Source organism: Mauremys reevesii, linkage group 15, assembly GCF_016161935.1.
Source record: "Mauremys reevesii isolate NIE-2019 linkage group 15, ASM1616193v1, whole genome shotgun sequence".
NCBI lineage: Eukaryota > Metazoa > Chordata > Testudines > Geoemydidae > Mauremys > Mauremys reevesii.
Window position 1 is genome coordinate 8,977,035 of NC_052637.1, and position 10,347 is coordinate 8,987,381.

Sequence of the window (10,347 nt, forward strand, 5' to 3'; positions counted from 1 at the left end):
GGTCTGTGCTACACACCTATATTGGTATGACTACATCACTCAGGGGTGTGAAAAATCCACACCCCTGAGCGATGTAGTTATATTGACCTAACCTGCAGTGTAGACAGCACTAGGTTGGTGGGAGAGCTTCTCCGGTCATCATAGCTACTGCCTCTCACATAGGAGTGTCTTCACTTAAGTGCTACAGCATCGCAGCTGTGCCGATGCAGCATTTTAAGTGTAGACATGTCCTTTGGCTGTGAGTTCCCTGGGGCAGGGACTGTCTCCGTTATTATAGTGGTGCAGCAGCACTGTTACGATTATAGTTCAGGTTAGAATAATAGAATATTAGGGTTGGAAGAGACCTCAGGAGGACCTCTAGTCCAACTCCCTGCTCAAAACAGGACCAACATCAACTAAATCATCCCAGCCAGGGCTTTGTCAAGCCTGACCGTAAAAACCTCTAAGGAAGAGATTCCACCATCTACCTAGGGAACCCATTCCAGTGCTTCACCGTCCTCCTAGTGAAATAGTATTTCCTAATATCCAACTTAGATCTCCCCCACTGCAACTTGAGATCATTGCTTCTTGTTCTGTCATCTGCCACCGAGAACAGCTGTGCTCCACCCCCTTTGGGATCCTCCTTCAGGTAGTTGAAGTCTGCTATCAAATCCCCTCTCACTCATCTCTTCTGCAGACGAAATAACCCCAGTTCCCTCAGCCTCTCCATGTAAGTCATGTGCCCCACCCCCCTAATAATTTTCGTTGCCATCCACTGGACTCACTCCGATTTGTCCACATCCCTTCTGTAGTGGGGGAACCAAAACTGGATGCAGTACCCCAGATGTGGCCTCACCTGTGCCGAATAGAGTGGAATAATCACTTCCCTTGATCCTCCCTTGATCTGCTGGCAGTGCTCCTACTAATACAGTCCAATATGCCGTTGGCCTTCTTGGCAACAAGGGCACACTGCTAACTCATATCCAGCGCATGGGTCTCCTTTATTGTGCACTAACTCGCAAGTATAGCCAAGGCCGAAGTGTTCCGTTAACACTCCTCCAGTCATAGAACAAAACAGAGCACACCGAAGCCAAAGTGGCAGCTGTGCAATCTTCCCCCACTCAACAGTATCTGGAAATGTGCCTCTACCTTGCCCTGGAAGGACCCTTTCTGTACATAAAAGGAGAGTCCCTTCTCCATATCCCTGCATGCTTCCTTAGTAATGGACCACAAGGGTGCAAATTATGGCCAGTAGTGACTCAGGTCACAGGGAGCTCATCTGTAACCTTTCCTGGATGACATTCTGATCAGAGCTCAATCTAAATCAGCAGCGTGCAAAGCCACCTCTCAGATGTTGAGTCTCTTCCAGGTGCACAGCTTTGTTAGTGGAAAAGTTCCCTGGTTTCACCCAAGCAGAATAACTCACCTATTGATGGAAATAAAGACCATGGTAGCAGGGACCCACCAATCATTAGGAAGATTTCTGAAAATCCAGGCATTTAGCATCATCTTTGAGAGCTGCAGGAGGCTTACAACTGCTAGGACTTCTAGTGTCGTGCATAGGGATCACTCCATGGGCACAGTCACATATCAGACATCTTCAAGCCTTGATTATGACAGTGGGACAACTTCCTACAATGCATGAAAGATCAAGTATGGGTTCTGAAGCTAGTATTCAACTCTTTACAGTGGGGGTCCGTTCATGACAATGTCTGCTATGGAATGACTATCTGCCTTCTATTCCCCTTAGTTCTCACAATGGACATTAGGCTGGAGGGCTGGCGATCTCACTTGAGAGACCCACACAGCCCAGGGTCTGTGGAGCCAGGAGGAAAATGTTCACAGCATAAACCTTCTGGATTGGAGAGTGGTCAAAAGTTCCAGCCCACCCTCAGGGGGAACCAGATCCAGGTTCAGTCAGACAATATGACTACAGTTTCATATTTAAACAGCTGGGGGGAAGGAGGGGAACAAGAAGTCTGGTGCTACACATGGAAGCAAGGGAAATAATGAGGTGGACAGAACAATTCCTCTTTTCTCTCAAGGCACTCTATGCCAAAGGTCACCTTGGCAACATTTCTGCAGCAAGGCGCAAGGTCAACCCAGCAGGTGCAAGGTCAACAACTCTGCGTGGTACTTGAATCAAGAGGTTTGTGATCTCATTATTCCGATGTTCAGCCTTCCTTCAACTGACCTGTTTGCGAATCATATGAATGCAATGTGGCCACATACTTAACAAGGGAAGCATACCCCATAGCCCTGGGGACAGATGCCTTATTGGACAGTTGATTGCAGGACCTACTTGATGCACTTCTACCCTTTCATCTACTGAGGAAGATGGTCCAAAAAATAAAACATGAACGGTGATTGCAATTCTTATAACTCCTCATTGACCAAGGAGGCCTTGAATGTTGACTCTGATTGGCTTGGAGATTCGGGGACTGAAGGACTGCTCTAGGCACTGTTCAGCAAAGAAGTGTCTGGAAAATAAAGTCCTGTCTCGTGATGTGGCTTAGGAGGTAGAAGGTTTGTTGCCCCAGATTTCTCTCCTCAGTACTGCTTATAACAGGATAATGCACAGAGTGAAGCACTCAGGGAGAAATGAATGGGGCCAATCTCGTCCAGTGAGTCTGCAGCAGACCCAGGAATTAAACCTAGACCTCATGACCCACACGATCTGGACAGCATGTCTCCTGAGAAATCAGCCATGCCATGTGATTGTAATGGACACAGGGACTTTCACTAGGGCATTTGGGGCTCCACCATCTGAGACCAGTAAATGTACCCCTGGGAAGGAGCTGGTCCTTAATAATATGAACACAGGGAAAAGGGGTCCTCGTATAAACTTTCAGAACTTATTAGTGACTTGGGTGACTCAAGTGGGCACCCCCCAGAAAAGAGACACCTTAAAATGAGCCTGATTTTCAGAGGGCAGGTCCTCAGCACTTTCTGTGGCTCAGGAGCAGTTAAAGATGTCTCACCCTGGACACCCAAAATCTCCAGTTGCTTTTGAAAACTGAGACCAATGTGCTAATAAGAGGCCCTGGCCTATTCATTGAGTTTTCGGTGGGCTGCTGTAACGAACTGAATGTCCCAGTCAGTTCCTTGTGGGCAGAAGGACATATCGTGCAAACTGGCCCTCTGTGCGCAGTGATCGGCACCACACTGGTCAGTCTCTTAAGAGAGATCAAGGATTGAATTTGATATGGAGAACAAATTTCACGGGGTGCCAGCTTGGGAATGGCTGAAGCTCTCTGCACAGAATGGGATAGGGTAGGGAGAAGCCACTGCCAGAGCTTTACATTTTTATTACTTAAATATATAAATATTCACTTTCTGGAGTGGCTGAAACTTTCGGGCAAGGGAAAGACAAGCAGATGCAGAGTGTCTGGTAGGCATCCCAGGGCCGTCAAAATGTACATTAAGATTTGGAGCAATGCTAAGTCAGTTTTATCATTTTACATTCTTTGGTGCGTTATTTCAGCTACAGTTCTAGAGGGCACGACAGAGTCAATTACGTTGTCTTCCCTAAGCCCATGGGGGCCAAATGCTTTCCTGGTGTAACTCTACAGATGAAATCCCACTTGCAGCAGGGATGTGTCCAGCCCATTCAGTTGAGTTATTTCCTCCTGAATCCACTCCAGTGCCCCACTGGGGATAACCGGAGCAGTGTGCTCCCCATAGGTGGCTCTCAGGAAACCCGCACAGTCTGCTTGTTTTAGTTGCTATTGCTACCTGCGTTCCTCAGCTGTTGGGATGGTCCTTGCACATTGTGCAGAAGCTAAACATGGGGGCAAGGATTGTGAGCAGACGGTGCTTCAGGGTGTCCTGAGAAAATGTGACAGTTCTTGACTTTAACCCCACACTGGCCACTGGGAAGCAAATGAGGTCTCATTTCACACCACATTCACATGTGACTATCACAGAGAGCTCAGTGTAAACAGGGATTGTCTGGCTCAGGGCAACAAGGTAGGTCTCTTCCTCATTAGGGACCTTCTTCAGATCAGTCCAATAGAGCAGTGCCCAGAAGCTATCCACTTTCTGACCCCTGTAAAAAGAGTGGACGACATTTCTCAAGGTTGTGTGCAAAAAAACAGAGACTCCCCCTGCCCTCCAACCAATGCATCTGAGCTAATCAGCTCCTTTGGGACACTCAGCGGAGACCAAGGACCAGCCCTGACCCAGAGAGACCATCTCACAGTACAAGAAGGGAACTCAATTCCCAGCTTCCATTAAGTCATTGGCCTCTTTTTTTTTGGAAATTGAACTATCCAGCAGACAGGGGGAAATCACAGGCAAACATAGCAAGGGCAAGGTTTCTAGAGATGGACCAGAGTCAGAACCCCACAACGCAAGACCTTCTTGACCTGAATGGCTCAGGTTGGGCCTATCTCTGGATATTTCAGTTAAGAATATCCATCTTCATTCAGTGGAACTATTCCCAATGTTATAAAGAAGGAAATGATGAGCTAAGCTCCCATTAGAAGCATGGTGGGGGGCTTATGATATTAAAAATTCAATTTTTTTGGTGGACTTAGCGGGAGATCCTGACCAAGGGATTGGACAGCCATCTTGCTGCAAGGAAGTGTGGTAAGAATCTTACCTTGAACCAAGACTGCAGTTTTGCTAGGTCTGAATCACTAGAAGGCATTTTTCATTTTTATTTGCTTGCTTGTAACCATTTCTGACTTTCCCTTATGCTTGAACTCACCTGGAACCTCTCTTTTCATTAATAAACATGTTTTATTTTTTATCTAAATCAACCCAGTGCTGTGTTTGAATTGAAGTGATTGTTAACAATATCTAAAGCCACAATTTGCTGTGCTTTTGTCTCTTTAAGGCAGCAATGGACCTTATTATTACTTCTCTAAATGTTTCAGGAGAGGGCTGGACATTTCAGGGCAGATGGTTTGGGGGAAATTTGAGACTGGGGTGTGTTGGGGTCACTTGGCTAGTAATAACCCAGGTTGGTAGAGACCACAGTGTGGTTGTGATGTTACAAGGAGGCTGCTGGAGTCAGAGTTGCTGAAACAAGTCTGCTTAACACAGAGACACTTAGGCCTGGTCTACACTGTGATTTTAGGTTGAATTTAGCAGCGTTACCTCGATTTAACCCTGCACCCATCCACACGGCGAAGCCCTTTTTTCGATTTAAAGAGCTCTTAAAATCGATGTCTTTACTCCACCCCGACAAAGAGATTAGCACTGAAATCAGCCTTGCCGGGTCGAATTTGGGGTCATGTGGACAATTCAATGGTATTGGCCTCCAGGAGCTATCCCAGAGTGCTCCATTGTGACCGCTCTGGACAGCGCTCTCAACTCGGATGCACTGGCCAGGTAGACAGGAAAAGTCCCGTGAACTTTTGAATTTCATTTCCTGTTTGGCCAGTGTGGCAAGCTGATCAGCACAGGTGACCACGCAAAGCTCATCAGCAGAAGTGACCATGACGGAATCCCAGAATCGTGTGTTAGTGCACCCGTAGCTCCTATGGGACACTAGTACCATGCTTCATGGACAATACACCTGGCTGAGTGCCTTCACCACCGAACTGAGCCTGCAGTCTTTCTTATGAATAACATGGAGGTATGCTGAATCAGCATGCTGCACTCTTTGCTCATGCAGCTCATACTGGAGCTCCAAGAACACCACACTAGCAGCATGAAAAACTTAGCGGCCTTAGCAACACTCTGCAGCACTAACAACATTGGTGACCCCAACCACTCATTTGATAAGTGGGGAAATGTGGCCTGCAATCAGTAAGATTAGGGCAGAGTCTGTAGCCCAGAAGAAGAGTAAGAAATGTAGACTATTACAAACTATGGGTATGGCCATTAGATGGCTAAGACAGCATGCCACAAAACTGGCATGGCAAATATGGGTCATGCTCCAGTATCAGATATGGGCTGGTGTAGACGTGCGGACTCACCCCTGTGGCGCCTCCTGCTGGTGACTTCTGGGAATTAGCTTGTTTCCAGCTCCAGAGCACCCTCTGCAGGCTGGTGATCGACCTGTCCTCTGGCCCCATGTCCCTCCCCTTTACCTGGGGTGCTGCTCCCTAGCAGTAATCCCCTCAGTCTTAGGGTCTCCCATCCCCAGGGAACCCCCACCCACTATCTCCACCTTGTCTCAGTATAAAGCTACTGCTAGTCATCGTCTAGCCCCCATGCCCTGGGGCAGACTGCAGTATCAGCCTACTCATCACTGGCAAGGTTGGGTTCGGACCTGCTGCCTTGGCCTACCCCTGGGCTGCCCTCTGCCACCCCCAGTACCTTTTAGCCCAATGCTAGGCCACAGCCTGGGTCTTTCCAGGCTGGAGCTCCCCAGCTCCTCTGCCTTTCCCCAACCCTGCTTCACTCAGGTACCCTGTCTCTAGCTCCCTGCAGCCAGTCCCTTCTCCCTCTACAAGCAGAGGGAGACTGATCCTTCTGGCTCCCCTGGCCTCTTTATACAGGCCAGCGGTGGCCTGAGTGGTGCTACTTCCCCAATCAACCCAGCTTAGTAGCTCCCAGCCACAACCTTCCCCCAGGGCTGTTTTAAGCCCTTCAGGGCAGGAGCAGGGTAAGCACCCTGCCACAGCTGTCTACAGAGCTTCCTTCAGAGCAAGGCACACACCAGGTGTGCTCACTGTAAGATCCTTCAATGCTCTGCCAGGTATGGCTGAGGTCAGCTTAAACAAATTATTTCACACACAGGGCAATGTCCCTGCTGAGCAGTACAATGCAGTTTAGCATTCCATTACAGGGGGAACCCAGGGTGCTGCAGATCAGGGTTGAACACATGAACAGAGTTGCAGGGAGCCCAGGGCTTGGATAGTAAGGGGGACTGCAGGTCAGGATGGGTGTGCATGCCCAGAGCTCTGTGTCGGGGAGAACCCAGAGATGGAATATTGGGGGTGGGGAGTAGAGGGGGAGGTGTGGGTTAGGACTGAGGGCATCGGCAGAACTGGGGGTTGTAGACAGCACAGTAATGCCTGTCACAACCCTGGTGCATTGGCTGATCTCTGTCACTGAGGCCTAGAAACCTGGAATTACCTTTTGCTACCTGCCTGTGGGCTGGGCTGCCTTTGCTAACCTAGTGGGAATCTGAAGTTTGTTTACATGTCAGTTTCACTGCAAACTCCCCCCCCCCTCACCGCCGCCCGCTTACATTCCCTCACTACCTAGGAGTCTGATGGAATTGATGAAGGAAGGGATCATCTTTCACAGGGGCTGGGAATGAACAGCTTGACCCTGTTCACTTTACCCATAGGGGTCTATTTGACATAGGAACAAACCCTTCCCTTCCTTTGTTTAACTTCAATCAATGCCTCTGACTTTCTTTTCTAATCAGCCTTGATGAGACTGCCACTGAGACCTGCATTTCCCAACATTTCCATTCTAATGGCCCTCAGTGGGACCTATTAAAATGAGAGTAACTTTGCTTCTGCCACTGGCCCTTGATTCCTTGAGAGATTTGTCAGATCCCCAGACAGCGTCCAGGTCTAAACTGATATTTCTCAGAGTCCCGATTAAGGCATGTGAAGTTATAATGACCCATGTGTCCTCCTCTTAATCTCTACAGAGTCACAGGTGCTACATGGCTAATTGGAGAGACTGTTTTAGTTACTGTGTTGCTAACAGGGATGTTTTTAATGAGCACATAATGAAGCAGGTTTTTCTGTTTTGTTTTGTTTTTTGAATTAGTATTTTTATCCTAAGCAAAGCATCGGTGAAATTAACATGCTCTAAATGAAATTGATCAGGGTTCCTTCAGGCTAGGGAACCATCAGTCCAGTTCTGTTATCAGACATATAGAAACAGCTGCATCCTTAAGGTCAAACACCTTATACCCTATGGGCAGAATTTTCATTGCCACTTCTCTGATCAGCTACCAGGGACTGAGATAGCTCTTGTTAAGGTCTATCCCCTTGCCAATTCTGCCCTTGTCAGAGTGTTACATTCACACTGTGAGCCTCTTGTCAGTTCCAATTCCCACCTGCTTTGCCTGTGAAATTAGCAGCACACAGAATGAGAAGGAATATTCCTTAGTTTCCAAAAATCAGGATATAGCTTTAAAGTGAAATTAGTGCCTATGACTGTAACATGTACCCACTCAACAGCTGCTTCCCACTTAAGTCCACTTTCCACAGGGGGGTCCATTAGTGATGATAGATAGATAGATAGAAATGTAAAAAAAAAAAAATTAGCCAGGCAAGCAGAGAGATAATTTGGCAGATGAATGGCTTGCAAGGCAGATTCACAGATGTATAGGTGGGCAGTTAGACAGACCAATGATATATGTAGTAATGTGAGGCCCGGAGACATAAACCTTTGGTATCACAGGCCCGGTATGAGGCTGAGGCCTGAACTGAAGTAATGGTCAAGACCTTGCTAACATAAAGCAAAGTTAGGCTGTGAGCCAGAGGCAGGCCCTTCTCACAGAAGTTGGCAAGAGGAAGGCTGTTAAAGAATGTGTGCCAGAACAGCCTGGTACGAGCACATCCCACAGAGATAACAAGGAACAGGCAGACCCAGCCTAAAGACAGGGTCAAAAGGACAATATGGTGGATAGACAATATGATGGATAGACTTGTATGTTTGAACCAGCCTGTACCAGGAGATAGGCAGCACCCTAATGCGTAGAAGGGCTGTACCTCACTGCGTTCAGTGATGCGTAACCTGTTTGTACCTGTGTATAAGAATGCATCCCTGAGTGGACATCTTTGTCTGGCCTACGGGGCAGTGGAGAGTCCCTCCACTGGGGTTGGAGTCATAGCCAAATCATAGCCAAATCTTGCTCCACTGTACATCCGAGGTCAAAAATTCTCATTCAAAAATATTTATTCTTCTTGGGTTCCCTGGCTCTCATTATTTGCAGATCTCACTCTTCATGCTATTCTTCTTCATGTACCTCCTGACACTCACAGGAAACATCATAATCTGGTACACCACAGCTACCATCCCCAAGACTCTTACCAATCTCGTCTCCCAAACCAAAACCATCTCCTTCCTCAGCTGCCTCCTGCAGATGTACTTTGTCTTCTCCCTAGGCTGCACTGAATTTCTACTCCTGGCTATCATGGCCTATGATCGCTATTTGGCCATATGGCAAACCCATTGCGCTATAGCTCCATCATGAACAACACCTTCTACACTCAGCTGGCCATTGGCTCATGGGTAGGTGGCTTCCTGACTATTTCTGTGCCAGCGTTTCTGATCAGCAGGTTGTCCTTCTGTAGCCCTACGGTCATCAACCATTTCTTCTGTGACATAGATTGTTGTATAGAACTGTCCTGCACAGACACGTGCCTTTTTGAGATGGTGTACATTTCTATGTGCTTTATTGTCATCCTGGGCTCCTGTGCAGTCACCCTGGTCTCCTACATTTACATCATCTCCACCATCCTGAGAATCCCATCTGCCCAAGGACAGAAAAAGTCCTTTTCCACTTGCTCTGCCCATCTCACCGTTGTGGTTATATTGTATGGCTGCTCCATCTTCCTGTACGTCAAGACTTCTAAACAGAACTCACTGGACATGAACAAAATTGTCACTGTCTTCATTACTATTGTGACACCATTGCTTAACCCTTTCATTTATACTCTAAGGAACAAAGACGTCAAGGAAACATTGATAAAGGCTTTTTGTAGGACATGACGTTATTGTCCAATGGCCTGGATATCATTGATTTAGGTAGGCAGCGAGGGGAAATCAAGTGAACCATTAAAACATATGAATATTAAATAAATCAATTCTGATATCTAAATAAAATCAAATAATAATAATAATGCAGAATTTGGCCCAGAATTTGGAAACTATATTACCGGGACTGAGTCTCATTCAAAATAAGGCAACTTTGAATTCTTTTGGCAGTCTAAATGGGCCTTACAATGGGTGTGACTCTAATTTACAAGGTCTGAAAGACCCCTTTACACTGCTGAAATGATGGAAAGTGGGTCTTATTTTCAGTGAGGATCAGGCCCTCGTTGTTTGTGTATATAAACTAGCTTGATATGATATATTTCTCCATTTTACCCAGATACTTGCTTCTGACATTTAGCACTCTAGTACTTTTGATGTAGCTCCACAAGCATTGACATCACTTTTTTTACAATTCTGAAAAAGTTGATAAGACTCTCTGAAAACTTGGAGAAGTCTTGGACGTGACTGGAAAGCTGTGATAATACTTTGTCACATCTGTCAACACAATGATGCAAATTACACAACATCTTATTATCTTTCACATGATTTGACATCTTTCTAGCTCTATTACAAAATTTTGACAAGGCTGTATGGTCCAGAAGCCAAAGGAATTTAGATACTAAAATCAGGCTTGGCTTTTCCAGGGAGTCTAAAGGAATTAGGCACCAAAACCTGATTCAATGTTGA

At 46.7% G+C, this 10,347-nt stretch overlaps 1 pseudogene; it reads left to right on the top strand.

Annotated features, from left to right (window-relative positions):
- The first annotated feature begins 5,557 nt into the window (after window positions 1-5,557).
- LOC120383560 lies at window positions 5,558-9,615 on the top strand (annotated as a pseudogene).
- The last annotated feature ends 732 nt before the right edge of the window (window positions 9,616-10,347 follow it).